Source organism: Pleurodeles waltl, chromosome 3_1, assembly GCF_031143425.1.
Source record: "Pleurodeles waltl isolate 20211129_DDA chromosome 3_1, aPleWal1.hap1.20221129, whole genome shotgun sequence".
Lineage (NCBI taxonomy): Eukaryota > Metazoa > Chordata > Amphibia > Caudata > Salamandridae > Pleurodeles > Pleurodeles waltl.
The window spans coordinates 1372401534-1372420911 of record NC_090440.1 but is presented as its reverse complement, the minus strand read 5'-3'; positions in this window follow the sequence as shown (position 1 = coordinate 1372420911).

The following is a 19378-nucleotide window of genomic DNA, read 5'->3' as shown; positions in this document are numbered from 1 at the left end:
GGCGGGAATTCAATCCTTTTGATCAAGTGATCATATTTGCGTGAGAATGTAAAAATCCTACCATTTTTGTAGTCCAGTTCATCTCGTCTGAGTTTACGTGCTTTTCTTTGTGCAACCTCATTCTGATGTTGATCTATGATTTCATTAAGAATTTTGAAATTTTTAGCTGTTGGTTCTTCCAAATTCATATTTTTAATTTCCGTTTCTAGTTCCGTAATCTCTATTTGGAGTCTAGTGACTTTCCTATTTGAGTTTTCTATCAGAATATTCATGAGTTTAAGTGAACTTGACACTAATTCTTGTTCCCAATCATTCAAAAGATCCGGATCAAGATCATCAAAAGTGGGAAAGATGTGCGATCTTAAACCCCTTGGTATCCTGTTAAGTTTGATATATTGTTTTAAGGTGGCTCCGTCCCACCATTTCGACACTTCCTGTTTCTTCAGTTTCTCTAATTTAAAGAATTTATCTCGTAACCCCATTTTGTTGTGTGAGGTATTTGTCCCTTGTGGTTTGAGTATAGTCCCTGTCTGATCTAGGTTTCCAAAAATGTCTGCTGCTAATTTGTCACGGTCCATATCTACAGCAAAGAATACAAGACAAATAGTATACAATTAATCAGCAGGTCTGGAGCAGCACCCCTATGTTACAAGACGTAATCAAAAAGTGATAATGAGGAAGATACTCATAGGATATGGGCGCTCACAGAAAGTCCATAGAATAAATCACACATTTAGTTCATGGCACAGTGCTTCTGACAGGAGGATCTCCCTCAATCCTCCAATGTTTCCAGAGAAACACAAAAACATACAAACAAAAGTCGTAGCACTCGTGGTATAAAAACAGAGTTAGACGTTGTACGTATATCCAGTCTTCTTCGTAAATTATCAACCAACCGTTTTTTCCTTTTCTGTTTTAATGATTATCACACTAGTCACAATAGAGCATGCATTTGCATAATCGCACTATTGTCACATTTTGAATTTTGGTCCAATATTCTGCTTCTATCCTTTATTCCACAACATATATATAGATACTACTTTATTTTATTTCAGCCCTGATGAAGTCCTTAATGAGAGATACTTCTCAGAGGATGAAACACGTGTTGGCTGTTCTTATGGAGGATATCTGAACATTATAAATAGGCTGTTCCTTTGGAGGATTTCTGAACAGTACTAATAAAACTTGGACCTTGATACAAACACAAGTTTGGTTGATAATTTACGAAGAAGACTGGATATACGTACAACGTCTAACTCTGTTTTTATACCACGAGTGCTACGACTTTTGTTTGTATGTTTTTGTGTTTCTCTGGAAACATTGGAGGATTGAGGGAGATCCTCCTGTCAGAAGCACCGTGCCATGAACTAAATGTGTGATTTATTCTATGGACTTTCTGTGAGCGCCCATATCCTATGAGTATCTTCCTCATTATCACTTTTTGGTGAACAGAAAGGGGTACTGCAGGCCACATTATGAAGTGGGATTCCACATCAGTTCCATCAGTGGGGAAATAGGGTGCTGTCAGGAGCTATCACAATCAAAGGATGTTGGTGGTGGGAGCAGGGAGAGATAGCGCATCATTTAGAGGAAGACATGGGTATTGCAAGAAAAGTCATGAGCTGAAGACACAGGGCCTCCTTGTGGTAAAGAGTGCTTCAAGTAGAGGACACGAGTTGGAAAAGAAGAGGGCAGCACCACCTTCGTGAATAGAGAAGAAAGTCAGGGTGAAAACAGCGAGAGACGGGAGGAAGCCCTATCTTCACAGAGAAAGGGGCGCGGCCAGGAAATAATATGTTTAGAGTACTTAGCGAAGGCAGAGCCACCTGGGAGAAATGGAATACTGCATTATTAGCATGACCAGACATACAACGTATATGCCTTTGAATTTTATAACAAATCTATACATTGATTAGTAAAAGAAAAAGTGAAAGAGAAGATAGAGAGTGATCCTTGGTATCATTCTGTAAAGGCTTGGTGGACCAGCAGCATAACGCCTTTTTATATGTCCTTTAGGTTTTGGGTGCCATGTGTGGTGGCACCAAATCCAAGATTTTCAGCAGCTTTTTCTGCCTTCTCACAGTTTTAGTTAAAGGGAGTAATATATTTTTCTCATTATTTAACCTTTGAAATTGTATGTTTCCTTTTCAACCTGTCTGAGATGGTATCTTTCCATAACTTCATGTTAGGTACAGTGTGCAAGGATATTGGGCGTCCTCTTGTATTATATCCATGCTGCATTGTCTGCACATACTAATTTCTGATTGCAGCAGGCGCAACTCCTCCACTAAGGCACAAAACCTTTACAAGAAAACGATAATACATTATGTTTATTATCATTTTCTTGTAAAAGGGGCGGGACCATGGGCGATGACAGGGACCTAGGGGGAAAGTGTGCATGTATGTTTGGCCAGCCGTCCCGTGTGGGCCAAACACACATGCGCACTAGGCTCTCTCCAACCCGGCACAGTTTTGCTGGGCTGGACAGAGTAGGCAGAGACTCCCACTCTGCCTTGGTGCGCCATGCCTTGGTACTCCGACCAATCCGAATGCTGCTGTCAAGCTGCCAGTAGCATGACAGCAACATTCAGATTGGTCGCAGGGCAGGCTGGGGTTACACTGAAGGTGCGGCAGCGATGATTAAGGTAAGCGTTTAAAAAAAAAATCAAATTGATTTTTGTTCCCCCCGTCACACTCCACCCCACCCCTAAATGCGCCGCAAGCCACTCCTTATTGTCAGGGGTGCTTCAAAGAGAAGAAATAACCAGAACTTCGAAGGGAAATCGCTACCTGCAGGGCAAGAGGGGTAACACAAGGAGAGGACTTTACCTGGAGAGAGCAGAGGCAGGGCCACCTAGGGGGGAGTGAAGACAGTAGAGAAAGCCTGACTTCAGGGTTTACTGTTCTCCATATAGGGAGAGAAAGCCACTGCAGGTAGATTACCAAAGATAAAAGGAAAGGGTGAACACCACCTGTGTGGTAGAGAGGGGTGTAGTAGAGTCACTCTGCGACTACAATTGCAGCTAACGGTTAAGATTTATTGCACACTCATTGTCCCGAATGTAGTAAGATAGGTGCTATTAGTCCACGTGACCTGGCTGCATATGTCACCTCATTCAGTTTCTATTGAAGCAGCCAAACATAGATGACTGTTTTAATTTTTTGGCCTGCATTTTAATTTAAAAAGTCTATAGTCAATGCAACTTAGTACAACATTAATTCATTTGTTGTAGTATTCATCTTGTGCAAGCTTTCAACATGAAAGTACATTGCAATCAGGCAATGTATTTCGTGCCATATATTTTAGGACATCTTTTAGGCCCAATTATTAGTGAAGCCGAGATAAGCCAGAAGGTCCATGGCCACGCAGTAGGCACAGATAGGCAGGAACACACAAATCTTCTGACCCATCAGGGTCACTATAAGAACGGCTGACCACTTAGATGAAGAAAATTATTTTTGAATATGAAGGAGAATACTAATCGTTATTCTGTGAAGAAACAGTGACACTGAAAATATGAAAAAATAGAAAATATGGAAAAATAGAAAAAGGACTGCTGGATTCTTCAAACGGAAGTTTACATGAGGGAAATTACTAATTACTATTGGGATATGAAGAAGTCCTAATTCTATGGCCCGAAACTCGTTGGCTGAAGAGAGTGTGTTTTAATGTTGAAGATCAAGATCAAGATGAAGATCACAATAAATTATTTGTGTACTAAGCTCCATTGGCTGTGGTATTTTCGACAAAAGTGTGGCTGGAATGAAAGAAATAACTAGTGTATAATCAAGCCCAGAGTTAGACAAAGAGAGAGAGAGAAAGAGAGAGGGAGGTTTGTGCCTCTTGGAAGGAAGAGCTATATGGTCATGGATCAACAGATGCAAGGTTGGAGCAGTTGAAGGTTCTACCTTTATAGCAAGATATAAGCAAAAAACACATCCAGGAGCATATTTATGAGCCCCTTGCACCACCATTGCAACACTTTTAGTGACGCAATGGTGGTGCAAACCTTGAACCCATATCTATGAGGCCACACAAAGCCTCTTTGCGTGGCTTTGAAAGGCCTCATAGATATGGAGTAAGACAAGGCAGAGCAAATCAATGCGTTGCCACACTCCACACAAGAGAGGCGTTCCCTGGGCGTTGCGGCGGGTGTTCCCACGCAACACCCATTGATTTTGAGACATCCCCAGATTTACAATACCTTGTAAACCTGGGGATGCGCCAAACCTTACGCCTCTCCAGGGGAGGCTTAAAAAGGAGAAATATCTTTATTTCCCCTCATTTTTTCCTCTTTCTACGCGAGCTCCATTCTGCATCACACATAGGAAGAGGATTGTTTTTGTGCAGGAAGGTGCCCCTTCCGGCACAAAAACAATCCTGCCCGCAACACAGACACCCTTGCACCGGCAGGCAGCCAAAACGGCGCCAGCACAGTGGGAAAGGACAGTAATGCACCGTATGCCATGGATACGGTGCAGTCCTGCCCTTAGACGCATGGCAGTGCAGCAAGGTGAGTTACTGCACTGCCCTGTGTCAAAAGCCCATAAATATGAGCCCCCGTTTCCACAAACAAATTGCACATACCCAGTAGCACAGAAAGAAGTACAAAAGTATGCAAACAAACACAGTGAAGGCAGCCCTGCAGCACAAGTTAAAAGTGGGAAAGTTCTTCACATTTGTATTCGCTATTGAAAAAAGTGGTGTCTGTGTTTGTTAATACTCACTGCTCATGGAATACCTGCAGCTCACATTGAAAGGAGCAAAACTCAGGTCCATATTTATGAATGGGGTAGAGCAGCGCCGCAAGTTTTTCTGTGGCGCTGCCCTACACCAATGCGAAAGGGGAGGAATGCAATATTTATGAAATAAACAACAAGAACACCCTGCTGTCTGCATTTGTTTGCTTTTCCAGGAACAGATATTTTCTGTTTGTATGTGTTTTTGAGTCTTGGATGGTTTGGAAGTTGGATCGAGTAGTTGGGTAGATATGAGGCTTGTTTTTTTCAAAAGATGCCTATCTCAACAAAACATGTAAAACATGTACCTATCTATAGTTTTGGGATTTCATGAAGTGTTTTTTTAATACTTTTTTTATGTTTTCAGGCTTTGGATTCTTAGGACTCGCTCAATGGAGTCGAGGTGCTTGGATTCTAACGAGTTCCCCCCTCCCATACCTCTTCCCCCTCTTTACTGAAAATTGAAGACTTGTACATGTACGTTTTTAAAACCTTTATTCTATTTGTTTTTGGTTGGGGTATGACATTACGTTTCGTAACGTTTACTGTGTTTATTTGATATTCTTTGGGTACTTAGAGGTTGGGTTAGGTTTGGGTTTATTTTTATTTGAGCTTAATATTTCGTTTCCGAAACGTGAGCAGAGAGTTAGCATTGTTAGATGTGAAAAGTTTGAATTGGTTAGTGTTTTTGTTAGTGCAGTGTACTGGCAATTAGTTCAAACTAGTTTACCCACAAAAATGTGCCAAATTGTTTTGTTTCCTAGGTCCTTTTAGAGATTTTGGGTTTTGACTATCAGTGTGCATCAGTTCTTGGAACCTTTGCTCTTTTATCAAAGTTCCCATGAAATAATATAGGACAAAGTGGGATTTCTGAACTGACAATGCAAATGAGTTATGCCAACCCTCTCAGGCATCTTCAGTCTTTGCACCATCTTCTAAGAAAGCTGTTCAATGGTTGCATCATTCAGTAAAGTAACATGAAGTCTTTTGTGGCACGACCTGTTGAGAAAGCATATTCGGTTTTCTAAAAAGTATTTCAATAAAGGTGCCTTTTTTTCGTCATTGTTCTTGAATAATATACTTTGGTTTATTGCTTTAAAATGCTTGTCTACTTGATCAGACCATTTAAAAGCTAAAGCAGATAGTATATAGCAAATAAAATTAGAACAAGCCTATCAGACATGTAGTATTCTAATTAGGATGGTTTTAAAGTTTGTGTCTGATTGCTTGGGAAAAATGTAAAACAAAATCCCTGCATTTGGGTTGCTGGGTAGATACTTTGATGGCCATTATAACTGCCAATATATAAACAATTATTTTTCTTGGGTTTACTTCGTTTGTTTTTTCATACATAACCATTGAAAATTCTTTATATGGAAGGGTTCCTGTCTGATAGTGTTCTATACACGACAGACATTTTATTGCGTTTTAATTTTGTAGGTGTGGTATGTTTCCCTTGGAGGCCAACAAGGGTACAATTTACTGGTGAAAATGTGATTTCTCTACATTTTATTGTTGGGCCATTTTATTCAAGGGATTGAGTTCCAGTCACGCAACTGGGTTAATAATTTAATTAGGAGAAGTGTGGAATTTCTGGGCAGTAAACATATTGTGTATGCCCACATTCAGGAACTCTTCCTCAGAAATGTGAGGAAAGTGTATACTTTAGCTGAAGTTTGAGGTTTGCAGGACATTATGAGAGAAAAAACGTATTGGCATCCACACAAGTCACAGGGAGTTCAATTTTCAAAAATGTCAGTGGTTTTCATTAGTGCCTCAGAGCTGACTGACATTGGCCTCAGAAAAGGAGCCAACTCTGAGCGTATGGAATATTGCAGGCATTACAGGAGATGCTGAACTTCTATTACCCCTTTTGTCTTCTCCAGTCAAGCTGTTGAGAATTTACCTGCAGAATGTTGTTTGTAGGTGAAACTAGCTTCAGTATAATGACTTGTTCAGGATGGCCTGTAAAATGTATTTTCTCAACATGCACACTGGCAGCAAAGGTTGGAAAACATTACTAAGACATCAGAGACATTTCTTATCCAATTTTCCACAATGGGATGGGCACACAAATATAGTCTTATGTTGGTTGGTTTCGAAACTACCAGCAGTGATTGGTTCGAAATCCAAATACTATTAAAAAGTGATTTCACATAAATGAAGTCTGATAAATATTCGTTGTTAGGATGATTTGAGAATGAGAATACTGAAACCATAAGATACTGTTTGCTTGTGAGCCATGAAGTCACATCAAGGCACCAACAACTTCAAGGTCCATTCACACACCTTTCATGTGCACCACATAAATTGATCCACATTTTCAGCCAGGGGCCTAATACAACACTCATGTTAACAAACTGCCATCATTCAAGGTCCTATAACATGACATGTCCATTGGATTGAAACACCATTCACACATTCCGACACCAGTCATCAGCCAACTTACAAACAAAGACACTTCAACCAAATGACTACACACATACTACCAGCCAACAGCCACACATATCACCAGCCAACAGCTACACATACCGCCAGCTAGCATACAAACACACCGCCAACCAACAGCTACATATACCATCAGGCAATTACTGCATTGGTTGGTGCCGTCTTCTGTGTGACATTCCCACCTTAATCATCTGCCTTCTACCTAGATCCTTATGAAAAGAAGCCTAGGATAAGATTTGACTTCTTTTTCTTGTGTCTGTCTCACTTGGCTCCGGACTACTACAGTGCATGTGCCAGGTGACCCTTAACTAACACCTCCCTGTGTCAACCTGTTTAGGCTAAGGAAGGCTTATCTTTCATGTACTTTCAGCGTTCTCATTGCACTTGTGTGAGGGAGTAAGTTGCAGATGTCTGAGGAGGCACTGGCTGGCCCAGTCCTCGGACAGTGTGAGCATGCCTACCTTTGAGAACTGGGGTAAATATGGTAAGGACAACTCTCCTAAGTTCCATAAACAGTATACCCAGAAATACTAAGGGCTTTAGGGTTTGGCGGGCAGGGCACTCAGTCACAACATCGTGCATGTCCTGTGCAGTGCATTGACTTAAATGCCCCTGTAGTAGTCTGAACAGAACATTTGCCATGTTTTGACAGAGAATGAAGGTGGCAAGCAGCCAAAAGCAAGACCAAAGTGTACCGCTTTACTGGAGTCAGGAAGGACTTGGTGGATAAAATGTAATTTAGGAAGAAATATTCTTAGATAACTGTACTTCTTTTCAAATTAGATGGAAACATTTGAAAATTACACCGCTATCCAAGTAATGGGTCATAGAAAGTATGTGTCCATGCACAGCCATTTGTGGCAGATACTATCTCTTAATCTCTGTGCTCCACTTCATTTATTTCCCTGAACTTGATTTGGAACCCATAGGCAGATGGCGCCTTTTGAAACACACTAATTGTAACACCCGTAATTGTATTTACATGATTACGTGCCCTTGCCATTTACATTACATTGGACTGACCACTATACCAGTGAAGGTTAGGATCAATAAATATCACAGTAACATTTGGTTTGGACGATTGACTACCAAACTGAATGTCCACTATCTTGAGAAAAAACACACTCCTAATGATATGTAGTGGGTAGTTCTTGAAACACTCAATCACTTATTGAATGGTCCCAAAAGCCTACTGGAAAGGGAACCACGCTGGTTGTTTAAACTTGGGACCCATATCTATGGATTAAGCAATGATATTCCATGGATTAGTTTTTTTCCAAACACCTGATAGGTTCCCTGTTAACTTCAGTACTAATGCTTTGGGACTGTTTCAGAATACATCGTATGATCATCATTGCGAGGCTCATGGACAATATATTGTTGTCCAAACACCTGCCATTAGTTAACAACGGTGACTCTTATGATGCCTTAATGTGCTTAGCATGTGACACCAATTCAGATCTATGGTGACGCCTGTTACTTTCGTTTGTTGACCCTATTATGCATTTATGGTGCCTTTTACTTTTATTTTTGGATTCAGCCATTATGACTCTTGACCTTGAATCTGGTTGAGATTACACTTTTTCTGATCAAGCTCATTTACGTTTGAGCTCACAATTTTTTTCATTCACATATGTACTACCTGCCCCCATTTTCTAATTTTGATTTCTCGGCAGGCCCGGTGTACACACGTTATGTTAGCTTTGAATTTTATTTACATTTACTGCCTTGACCCCGAACTTTGTGGACACTGCAATAGGAGTTCGATTAGTAAGGTTGTTTTCGTCTGAAGGTACTAATTTTAGTTTTTTTTCTCTGACAGGTTGCTGGTCCTCTTTCTATTTTTGACCGACAGGCGGGCCTGAATCGCATGCTGCGTGCTTGCTCGTCATGAGATCCACTCTGATTGGAGTCCCGTTCTGTGACCGGACTACTTTACTCGACGGCCGCATCCACCCTAACACTTCTAGGAATGTGCCGCCGGGTAGGTCACCGGGCATGGACCTTCGCTCAAAATAGTGAGTACCTATGAACACTGGGAATTCTTCTATACTCCCGGTAATCACAAGACTAAGACGCTATGGGCCATATTTATACTTTTCGGCGCACAACTGCGCCAACGCAGTTGTGCGTCAAAAAATCTAACGCCGGCTAACGCCATTCTGAAGCGCCATGCGGGCGCCGTATTTATTCAATGACGTTAGCCGGCGTTAGCCGGCGGAGCTGCCTGGTGTGCGTAAAAAAAAATGACATACACCAGGCAGCGCCGGCGTAGGGGAATATGGAGCTTGGGCACCAAAAAATGGGGCAAGTCAGGCTGAGGCAAAATTTTTGCCTCAACCCGATTTGCGCCATTTTTTTTGACTCCCAACCCCCATTAAAATGACTCCTGTCTTAGCAAAGACAGGAGTCATGCCCCCTTGCCCAATGGCCATGCCCAGGGGACTTATGTCCCCTGGGCATGGTCATTGGGCATAGTGGCATGTAGGGGGGCACAAATTAGGCCCCCCTATGCCACCAAATTTTTTTAAAAAAAATACTTACCTGAACTTACCTTAAGTTCCCTGGGATGGGTCCCTCCATCCTTGGGTGTCCTCCTGGGGTGGGCAAGGGTGACAGGGGGTGTCCCTGGGGGCATGGAGGGCACCTCTGGGCTCCTTCCGAGCCCACAGGTCCCTTAACGCCTGCCCTGACCAGGCGCAAAAAACCGACGCAAAAGCGGCTGGACGTCATTTTTTTTGACCCGCCCACTCCCGGGCGTCATTTTTGCCCGGGAGTGTAAATACGGCGCACATGCCTCGGAGTAATTTTTTAGACGGGAACGCCTACCTTGCATATCATTAACGCAAAGTAGGTGTCCACGCTAAAAAATGACGCAAACTCCATGAACTTTGGCGCTAGACGCGTCTAACGCCAGAGTATAAATATGGAGTTCGTTTTGCGTCGAATTTGCGTTAAAAAAAACGACACAAATCCGGCGCAAACGGAGTATAAATATGCCCCTATGTTTTTCTTATCCTGCTACTTTCACGTGACCATATTTTTATGTGTTATATTTACGAGTTAAAGTTAGCAGTAAATTGCTTCAGGTAACTTGTGTCCACAGCGACATTACAGTAACAATGTTTTCTTATAACAGAGGTTGCGATATCAGTGTGTGATTTGCCACTGCTATTTCTTGGTTCTTTATCTCGTTACATCATTTCGTTACAGTTAAAATTGAGATTATGTAGAGATAAGGCACCATGTCACCTTTGAGGTTAACCTGTAGGCTCTACATACGCTGCCTGTCCAGTTCATAGAGTTCTTCTTGGACATGACATGTTCCCCAGAATGTTTTCACGTTTTCCAAATGGTGTTGTTTAATTGACATCATTCATCTGTGTCTGGTGTGATGCCTCCTTCTGTTTTTTTACCATTAGTGCTACTGTACTGATGTACCTTTTTGATTCATGTACAAGCAACAATAGTCCTTTGGTTTGAGTTTTCCCATGAAGCCCCGTCCTTAATAGAGGAGGGTAAGCAGTTCCACCTTCAGTTTGCCATTATATCAAGCATGACAGCATGTCATCACCGAGTGCCACAACACTTTTCGTGTGTTTGATCGATTTTATACGTGCATTAGATTCTAACATACACTTGTTGGTCTGTTCACTTTTTTTCACAGGTCCTCACCAATTTAGAGTGTCAGATGCATAGCTTCTTAAGTACTTTAACTTAGTTTTTTCCTTACAAGTTCCTATACTTAATTTGGTATTTAGTGTAGCTTAGGAGAAGTTAATTTTTTGTCCTGATGAAACCCCACCTGATCCACAGGGACTTCTTAGGCGTGAAACATATTGACCTTTACTAGTGTTTGAAGGAAGACTTTTCTTTCACTCCTCTGTGTGTTGGTTCCATTCCACTCCCTATTGTTTTTAACCGAGACCCTCCACGGTCAAGAAAACATAAGTTTCTGAGGTTCTCAAGCCAATTTTAGTTCCTTTTTCTCCAGCTCCTTTCTGACTGGAGGGTTAAATGTAGTCATACTTTCCTATTTACAGCACGCATTTCAAATTGAGATCTCCGGCAAAGATCCCCCTCGCGGGGCCCATCAGATATTGCAGCGCCAGTCTGACGAGGAGCTAGCCCTATGATGAAGCATGACATCCAATGGATGTGTGAGGACTCTTGCATATATTTTTAGAAGTGCCACGTGGATCTGTGATTTTCCTTGTGGAACAGTGCACCTTTTAGATTTACATTACAAGTAGGTAGGCCGTACACTGGACCACTATAATTTCCCATTCCCTCTCATGGTTTGATAGAGCAAACTTCTTATACTATGTGTGAGTATTACGACTCATATTATATGGTTGAAGAACCTGATCATTTTGTATCGTCCCCACCCATGTAGTTGTTTGAATCACGTATACAGGTGTGATAGTGGACATATGCCGACCGAGTCCAAACTCTTAAAAGGGAAGTGTTCCCATCATTAACAGCACATACACTTCCCGCCTATCTTAGAATTTTAAAGTGAGTAGTTTGTTGCCATTCGATGCACTGCTCTTGCCTTTTTGAAACTTCTTATAAGTTCCTGTGGCAAACAATTTCAGTTCTTTTGAAGGGTACTGGAACCCACAGTGCCAGTTTCATACAGTACGCTGAGCAGCTGGACTCCTGAACCGAAGTTACATACCGAAAGGTAATAACTTTTATTATTGTGCAAGCTCACATGCAATCTTCTCACTAAGTTCTAATGTGGAAACGCAACCTGCAGTATTTATTGTGAAGCCCTTCCATGTATATACTTTCAGGCTGTATACATAGCCAGTACAGCTTCTGCACAATATGTACATCCTGGTGCTGTAATAAGCTTTTTCTTAGAATGTACTGCCTGAGCAGCAGCCACCCTTTGTGTAGGATCAATGACGCATTGACTGCTATATTCTTCCAAAAAGTTAAAATCTCTGAAAATGTGTCAGGCAAATGATTCATGACATGCCGAATTTTGAGCAACCTTTCTCAGTCCAGCTGTCCTGTGGCAAGATTGCATAGTTATCACTGAAATGCAACACCAACATCAAAAACGTTTATCTAATCATGAGGGTTTTGGTGCTGCCCAAACCGCAGAAGTAGACCAATGGGATTGCACACATGATTTGTTCATTATTCACATGTTCGCCATAAGGCCAGGAATCTTTTCAACTCCCCAAGGGTGGAGGGAGTCCACCAGTGTGCCCTAGAATATGACCTAAAGTGCCTCCATGCTTCCTAAGAATCTGATTACCACACAAATTGGTTTGGTGCACAATTTCCTCAAGATCACATACAAGAATATCACTAGGCAATAGATTTGCAGTATTGACTTTAAATCCAACGTCTGGAGTGAATGAGGGCATTTGTAGCTGAACTAAATTAGGAAGGGCGTCCCAGGCCCGCACTCTTCCAGTACTCAGAGTGATATCTCCCTGCACTTTGGATTGGGCTCTGCTGCTACTGTCTCTCAGCTGCACAGATTATGCTTGCGAAGGGACATCACAATTGACACAAGCATGTTCCTTACAATCAATGGAAGATGGGTCCTCTTTTGATGAAACTCCACTGACGAAAAATCACTTATAGCTCCTGCTCCATGACCAAGTACCTAAGAAGCTATCCCAGTATCAGACCCAGCCTCACAGCATTCATCCATTATTTGAGTTAGGGTCTTGAAAGCAGTAATCTAAAGAGACCACCTAAAGCTTTGTTCCTCAAATACTATGGCCTAAGTAGAATGCAGAGGTAACTGTAGAGATGAATGATGTGTGTGAGCTATGAAGTGAAAGAACACAATGTTATGAAAGTGTACTAAAGTGTGATAACAATAACAATCTCAATAAAAAGGGAAAAGCACTTATCTGATTCCAGGTTGTGATACAAAGAACGTCTCCAAAGATGCTAAAAGAGAAAAAGAATAGAAAAAAGTGACTTCAAATAATAACACACATAAGGCAAAAAACATATCGCTATTGCTGTCCTTGGCACCAGGAGAAAGGTCATTGTGAGACAATGTGCTCCTTGTGAAAGAGTAGAGTGCAGATGACTCACAACAAAGTTAGCCATTTGCACCATATGCCTTTCTTCTTCCACCCACCACAGCAATCACATCTTTCTATCTTTATGTTTTGGATCTCATGGAGTGGTTCTTTAGTTTTTTTTGTGTTTTTGTGTTTTGGGTGGTTGAGCTTGATGACTGTGAGGTTCTTGGATTCCAAAGGAATTCTCCCCTGGAAAAACATCTCCCCTCTTTATTGGAAATTCAGGACCTGTACATATTAGTTTTAAAGCATTTTGTCTATTTTTTGGTTCTGATATAAATTTTAATTCTGTTTTGTTTACTGTGTTTATTTTGTTTTATGGGAGCATTTAAAAGTTCGGTTTGGGGTTATGCAACGATAAGCCCACTCCAGCAACTGATCAGTTATTGTGTTTTTCACATTTTACATCTACCCACCACATCATGCACCATGGGCCTATGGTTAGCCATTTAGTCAATGATCAGTTATTCAACCACTCACTTTTTGCTTCCACTCAACACAGCATAGGGCAAGGTGTAAGCTCATTTCAGCTACTGATCAGTTAATGTGCCATTCACATTATAGTTCCACTCAATCCAGCAGACATTAAGGGGAAATGGGGGAGCACACTTCAGCCACAGGTCAGTTATTAAGCCATTCACATTTTGCTTCCACCAACAACTGAGTAAATTGTGGGACAGTGGGCTCCCTCTTGCTTTTTATTGTGCTGCTCAGGCGGAGACACAAACGCTCCTGGCAGCAGCAGAAAAACACAGAATGGTTACATTTTCCCTTTCCCGATGGGTGCCGACCTCACCCCCTTTAGGACCCAATCAGCCACCCAGGGAGGGAAAAACCTTAAAACATGTATGTTTGCCTCTCTGGTGAGGGGGAATTGACTCATGCCTGGGGGAGCCGACGCACCTTTAAAAAACAACATATCCCTGGCACTAAGTGGGATCCTTCCTTGTGGTTAGTGGTGAATCCAACCCATTATTCTTTTGCACACCATGCCACCTCAGTTTGAACCCAGTCAAATACAAATTAGTCTTGGCCCTGTTCCAATGACAACAGTCCAGCTTGAACTTCTAGGCCATGTCCACCTTGAACACAGCAGTCAAGACTGGGCATACCCTTACCACTTAAAGTGTTTAATGTAATACCCTAATTGGCAAGGGTGTGCCCAGATATGTGTCTCTTGCTCTCTGTGCTACCGGAGCCAAGCTACATCCCATTGGTGAGTCTGGTCTTGGGTTCCCATTGGGGGAGAACCTGGCCTGGCAGCAAAGGCTGGACAGTTCCTCAAGATAGGTTCAAGACTGATTTGCGATAAGCTGGGTCCAATCTGAAGTGGCATGCTGGGCTAAAGGAAAATGGGGTGGAATGCTACCCCACACCATTGCCAGTGGTTAGATGTGTTGCAAGCATTCCTCCCATCACTTTTTGTGTATTTGATGTACTGGATTTATGTGCCTGTAGCCGTTTCACCTGCTACCGAGTCAGTTGTACTGCAACAAGTAATAGAGAACCAAGGGCCATATTTATACTTTTTGACGCAAAACTGCGCCAGTGCAGTTTTGCGTCAAAAATAATACCGCCGGTTAACGCCATTTTGGTGCGCCGTGCGTGCGTCAAATTTATACTTTGACACACGGCGGCGCAAACCACAGGTGTGAGTCATTTTTTTTTACGTACACCGCAGCGTCAAGTCGTAAAGCAAAACGACGTTAACGTAGCGGAAATGACTGTGGGTCGATTTACGACCCTGCAAAACGGATATGCAGCATTTTTTGACGCAATAGCATAAAAAATCCCAGCGAACACAGCCATTTCAGCAGAGGAGAGCCAAAACGGATCCCAGATGCCTCTACAGACCCCAGGAAGATGACAACAGACCAGGAACCAGCCAGGAGGACCCACACAAGAACCAGGACACTTTTAAGAAGAAAAGAAAGTGTCACTTTAGTGCAGAGGAACAGGAAATTCTGGTTAAAGAGGTGACGGAACACCAGCACCAACTGTTTGTCACCTCAAAATTGCCAATTAGTAGGAGAGAGGCTATATGGCAACAAATTGTCGACAAGATCAACAGTGTGTCAGAAGTACGCAGAACAGTCATCGAGTGCAAGAAACGCTGGCATGACTGCAAGCGCAGGACCAAGGAAAAGATGGCCAGGAACAGGAAGGCAGCACCGCAGACTGGAGGTGGAAGTCCAACACACCAGGAGGCCCTGGACCACATGGAGGAGGTGGTCGCAGCTGTCATCCCTGAGGAGATCGTCACAGGGATTCAAGGACAGGACAGTGCAGACTACCAGGAGACAACGCACATGGAGGGTAAGTCGCATGGGGAACTAAAATGCACTAATGTTAACAGCAAGCGGGGGGATACTGACCACAAAATGCATGGAAGTCATCATATACATGGAGTGGCATGGGTAAAGGGGTATGGCATGGGGGCATGGCCTGCACAGACAGAAGCTGGGGCAAACCATTACACTACACCAACAACAGTCCCATGGGGGCATGCTGCTATGCCAACGATGGAGCAAGGGTAAAGCCAGGCCGCCAGGAGGGAAGGGCACAATGTCAAACTGACATCCCGGCACACGTAGCCACCATACCCCCTACATTAACTAGGGCCCTATTAACAACCTCTAGCCATACCGACAACTGGAATGTAACTGCGACAACAGTTGCCACTACCACCTCCGCTCTGTGTGCAGCTCAAGTAGCCAATGGCAGTAACTTCCCCATGGATCATACACACCTAAATTAGAGGGTTGAGGATGACAACTCCAGTAATCCCCTGAAACAAGAAAAAGGCCCCAGTACTGTCAAATGTCAATGCCCATAGTTGTCGCAAACATCAGCCAATGTCATCAACAATAGGAGCTACACAGCACTAAGGACATACCCATGCTGCATATGTCAGGGTCCATCCTGTGCCTGGGTCACAATGTAACATTCCAAATGTCATACTGTTCAGACAACAGCATTGAGGGGGAGGACACATGTAACTAGTCACTGAAACACACCTGCACAGTCAGAGGAGGAAATAGGACACTGATACGATTATCAGGGCAATCCAATGTACCACACTTCCCAACATCAGCTGTACACATTACCAATGCCAACATCCATATCGTGCCATAACAATGCTATGCATAGGATACGCTACATGTCAACTACATTTAAGTGGATGTGAAAGATCAGAGACTGGGGCAGGTCCAGATTATCAAGTGTGCTGCCAGTGCCATCAGAGCACCCACAGCCAGTGAAAGGCCTCACACAGGAGAATGGATGTAGACGGAGGCTTGAGTAGGACAAGAAGGTGGCAATTCACTATTTGGCCTAAAACAATACTAGAGGAGATGATGCTGAGAAGTCCAATAACTTAACACTATACATGTGACATGCAGGTGGGCCATAGGCCTGGGAGAATGCCCATCTGAAAGACTGGAGCAATGAACACGAAACAAGATCACAATGTGAATTCATCACAAGGCAGGCATGTCACCTCACTAATGCCACAACACAGACCCACTAATTGTACCCTGTTTCATTGCAGAGGAAGATGGATCTCCTGCGGATATGCCTGTCCCAGAATACCCTGATGACATGGATGACGAGCTGACAAACATTCCCCAGGAGACCATCCAAGAGGTCCTTGGAACCCTCCAGACCCCACCTTCAGTCACAAGGAGGAGCACAGAATAAGAAGCCATCACAGAGGATCCACCGACCACCCCAATTGTAAGACCTGCCAGCTCCAATACAGCTGAGGACTCAGACGACACAGGCACCAGCTTTGAGAGAACTGTAGTTGGGGTACAGCGGGAGCTGGCCAATAAGGTGCGGGTAGGGATGCAATCTATGGCAGCCAGCCTTGAGGGGGTGCGTTCGTGCATGATGTCATCTGCAGATCAGGCATCAGCTATGCAAGAGCTAACATCTATCTTGCAGGAACAGCAAAAAAGTCTGAAGGAAATCAGCACAGCTGTAATACAGTTGACCCAACACCTACAACAGCAATCCTTTCAACGCGTGCACGAATGCAACCTTGAACCCCTCAGGGCCGACCTGGCTGCCTACCATCGTGATGTGGCTGCTATTCTTAAGAATCAGCAGATCCTCCTTGCTGCAGTACTGCCCTTAAGACCTTCACAGGTAGCAGCGACTGGGATGTCTGACTCCACGTCTTCTAACACTGAGGTGTGTGTTGCCCCTTCACAACCACCACCAACAAGTACAGAGGAGGCAACACACACATCAGAAGAAGAAGACATGGAACAGATCACATTCACACGGAAAAGTACCCGGAAGCACTAGTCCCTGCCACATGGCCAACTATTACCAAGGTCCTGCGTTTTGTAACATGCCAGTCTTACAACAACTCTACTCAATGACTGTTCTGCTAACCACTGTATATCTTGTCAGCCTGCCCAGTGATTGTCTTTCTCTTACTCATTGGCAAATCCTGTCCCTCTGCACTGTCTGAAACATCACCCCAGCATGTCAAAAGCATTTCCTTAACCCCTTGTGTAGGATCACAATGTAAGATGTCACTATAATGGACTCACAATCATGGATAATGTACATATAGCACTACAGCACTTTTCAATAAATAGCATTTACACAACAAATCTGTCTCTGGGTAATGTGGCACATCAACCGTGCAGTAGATAACTGAAATGTGCCTACAGTCAAATTACGTAGCTTGTCAATACAACTGTCCTGATATTATGTAGTCAGATAAATCTGCACAGTGGCCAGGATTGCATCATACTCAGCCCTTCCTCAGGGTAATATCTGATGAAGTGAGAAACCATACACCATCATGCTGTGTTGGACAGAATAATGTTTCCTCAAGGGATATCTAAGTCATCAAATAGTGGCAACAAAATGTTGTCACCATGCAATACTAACACATATAACAGTGCACACAAATCTAAGCTAACACTACAAAAACTGCATGAATGAAGCTGTCTGAGTTTACATCCAAATAGGTAATCATGCTGAACAGTGTCACAAATGATCTATGTGAGTCATGAAGACAAGACTACAAGAGTGCTTACGACAACTCATCTTATAAGGGTGTCCTTGAACATCACACTGCAGTCAGACCTAAAACTGTTCCCCCAATACCAAGTCTGGAAGCACTGTTTGTGATGTAGAAAGCATACTTATCGACAAAAACACGTTGGGATCCATATTAACTGTGATTGGTGGTTGCAACGAATGGTGGAATCTTTGCAAAATAGCTCTGGGGTAGCTGCCAATCTTACAGCTAAGTTGGGATTTGTTCGTAGCATAGGACACAAATGTAATAGAACAAAATTCATGTACACTAATGCCAAGGCCATGATCAAGTAGCATTTAACACATACTGTAAAGGATTAACTATATATTTATTAAATGGTAATCACAGAAGAGGAAACTGAGGGAAAAGTCTTACCTACCCTAATCTACCCTGACTACTCATTACCCACAACTGTCCCTAACTAACCTAAGCTAAACTTACTTATCACATGTAACAAAACGTTCTAAACATCAACCCCCCTCCCCCTTTATGAGACGGAACAGATGGAGGACAACACATACTAACCTAAACACATACTATACTATCCTAAACAAATATATATATATATATATATATATATATATATATATATATATATATATATATATATATATATATATTTTTTTTTTTAATTAAACACACAAGAACCCCAACATAGCCCCCCACCCACCCACCCACACACTTAATAGGTAAAAATAGAAAGAATCAGGACCCCCCACCCACTAACACTAACTAAACTAACAGACTATACTAACCTAACACTAAGCCCCCTAAGCCCACTAAGTATGAGAACAAGGAAAGATGAGGGAGGGGAAGGAATCATGTCCATTGTCACCAAAGTCTAGAGGTTGGCCCTCCGGAGGGTCCGCTTTATGGACTTCACACGACTGTTAATATGGCGAACATCCCGGCTCAGATTACTTATCTTCCTCAAGACACGGTCCATCTTACGTTCCATTTCGTGGAATGCTGCAGGGTCAACTGTTGGAGCTGGGGCAGTCTGGGTACCGGCGGAGGAGGTTTGTGGGCGTGTGGAGCCAAGGCCAGTGGACTGTCCTGAAGCTGT